We start from the raw sequence: 3,101 nt of genomic DNA on the forward strand, positions 1-3,101 counted from the left end.
TCTATTATACATGCAAATAAGAACTTCCAAGGTATTATCCTAATTTAGCATACAAAACAATAACTATAGCAAGATAGAATACATACCTCTTGATGTAGAAAGTCTTCATGAAGCTTGAGTGCCTAGTGCCCCAAGTGTGACACCTCAAATGGAATCACAATCATCAAAACACTTAGAATAGCTTGAGAGAATTCTACACTTCATGAAATCGGCTAGCCCTCTCTAGAATAATACTAGTCGCCGATTTTGCCAAGAATAATATCTTTATATAGTGTTACAATTAGGGTAAACTCTTAATTGTCATGGCTTTCCATTTCCTTGGATCCATGGGTTCAAATACACCATGGAACATCCATGAACCATCCTATGGGTTTTAGCCCAACTTGATTATCCATGGAGCATTAGCCCACTATACAAGTATGGATGATTTACACAATCAACCCATATATTTAATTAGTCTTCTTTTGATCAATTAATTAATCCTAGATTAATTCTTGATCAATACTAATTAAATAATCTTATTATTCTTATTATTAATATACTAGAACTTATAATATATTAATAACCATAAGTGTCTTATTTCTCTCATTATAGTCTATCCAAGTGCATGATGGTATGCAACCCAAATGGACCATGCCGGGTCGGGTCAAGTCTTACCAATTATAGTTATGGACTTAGACATTAATCCAACAATATCCATCGAGGCAGCTGAAACCTCATGAGTCGAGGTATCCCACTCACGATCTGGAGTTGGGGGCAGTGGTATTCGCCCTCAAGATCTGGCATCACTATCTGTATTGTAACACCCCCCTCTGGCACGTATCACAATATTGTCCGCTTTGGGCCACTCGGCACAAGGACTTCCCAGGGGGTCACCCATCCTGGTACTACTCCCGCCCGAGCACGCTTAACTACAGAGTTCTAATGGGATCTGCTGCCCTCATGGGTTTAAAACGTGTTGTGATAGGGAAGGTATGCACATCCTTATAAGGAATGCTTAGTTCTCCTTCCCAGCCGATGTGGGATCAGATCTAACCAACTATTTGTAACATCCCCCGCTGGCACGTATCATAATATTGTCCGCTTTGGGTCACTCGGCACGAGGACTTCCTAGGGGGTCACCCATCCTGGTACTACTCCCGCCCGAGCACGCTTAACTGCAGAGTTCTTATGGGATCTACTGCCCTTACGGCTTTAAAACGCGTTGTGATAGGGATGGTATCCACACCCCTTATAAGGAATGTTTAGTTCTCCTTCCCAGCCGATGTGGGATCAGATCTAACCCACTTGCCAACTGTGACATCCCCAATTTCACGGCCAGAAAAGACCGATTTGTTTATGCTTAGTTTTATAAATCAGAGTGATCGTTTAAAGAAAACGGTTGTGGAATTTGTTCCCAAAATGAAATATGATAACCATTTATCAAAACATTTCTCAAAGAGAATGTATTTTCATTAAATAATAAAACATCGGGATGTCATGTTCGTTACAGACCAAAAGCATAAACAATATAAAATAGATCTTACAATAGTTATTTATAACTACTGATCTATAATCCAAAATCTCTCGTCAAGTCCACCAACTTATACCCTTGTTCCATTACCTGTAATGAAAAGAAAACTGAGTGGGTCAGGCATGGGAGCCTGGTGAGCATATAGGGTTTTCAACCCACAATAATATAATTATTATATTTAATCAGCAAACAATCAACCCAATTACCCATCCCCATTATCTTCTTAAGGTTTTACCCTAAGAACCAACTATCCTTCATTCATTTATTCCTAAGGAATTGGCACGAAATCCATTGCTGCCAAAGTTTATTTATCAAGTACTAAATCCATAGCTATCAGGTGCTAACTCCATAGTCACCAAGGTTCACTTAACAAGCGCTAACTCCATAGTCGCCAAGGCTTACTCAACAAGCGCTAACTCCATAGTCGCCAAGGTTTACTCAAGAATAGGCGCTAACTCCATAGTCACCAAGGTTCACTTAACAATAGGCGCTAACTCCATAGTCACCAAGGTTTACTCAACAAGCGCTAACTCCATAGTCGCCAAGGTTTACTCAACAATAGGCGCTAACTCCATAGTCACCAACTATTCCATCTACCTATGTTCTACCCAACAATTTTGTAGATATAAATAGTTACACAGTTTAAATCATTTAACACCTGTATAAAACTCCAATTTCCATGCCCATCTCAAATAGACAAATAACATATAGCACGTATTTCATAGCAAATACTTCATATTTATGTGTTAGAAGAAAGTAAGTACACGCTCACACATATAAACAACAATATACTTAATACACTCAACCCATACTTGTATTATTATCGTGTTTATGAAAGGTAGTATACACTCACTTGATCAGAAGATCATCAGACAGCACTACGGCTTGCAGAAGTAGTATATCTCCACAGATCTGGAGATCTTCACAAAAATTGAACTTCTCGCGGGTAGAGCTTCGGCTCGGGAATCACGCTCTTCGGGATTCTCGGGGCTTCGGATCTTGCTTCGGGACTCGGGATTGATACTGGGGCTTCGGGACACTTCGGGCACGCAAAACGATGCAAAACGGGAGAGAGAAGAGAGAAAAATAGCAAAGGAGTCAGCTGCCCTCGCATCCTATTTATAGGAGGCTGGAGCCTCGGAGTACGCGGGGCGTACTGTGTTACGCGGGGCGTACTGCCTCAGAGTCGTCAATGCTTACGTATCCGAAGTTTCGCTAAGGCTAAATATCACTCTAACGTAAATTCACCTTTTACGTCATTCAGCGTTGTGCCGGTTCTGTCGCGAAACTTCAACAAGTCATAACTTCTTCGTTATAACTCGAATTTTGGCGTTATTTATATGTACGGAATCCTTGTAAAATATACTACAACTTAGTTAGGATTATTCATCCTAAATAATCTTTTATCAAAAAGTCATTTTTGACGCTTATCGTCTCTAAATTGACTAGCCCTGATCTACGGGCTTTACATGTATGGGGTTAGGTGTACGATATACACGGACCACAAGAGCTTGAAGTATTTGATGGATCAGCCCAACCTGAATATGCGCCACAGGAGATGGTTGGACGTGGTAAAGGATTATGACTG

At 40.4% G+C, this 3,101-nt stretch overlaps 1 pseudogene; it reads right to left on the reverse strand.

Annotated features, from left to right (window-relative positions):
• Window positions 1-843: 843 nt before the first annotated feature.
• On the reverse strand, window positions 844-961 carry LOC145065051 (5S ribosomal RNA; annotated as a pseudogene).
• Between the last annotated feature and the right edge of the window lie 2,140 nt (window positions 962-3,101).

The sequence above is a fragment of the Lactuca serriola genome, chromosome 7 (genome assembly GCF_051521515.1).
Source record: "Lactuca serriola cultivar US96UC23 chromosome 7, Lser_US96UC23_V15, whole genome shotgun sequence".
NCBI classification, from domain to species: Eukaryota; Viridiplantae; Streptophyta; class Magnoliopsida; order Asterales; family Asteraceae; genus Lactuca; species Lactuca serriola.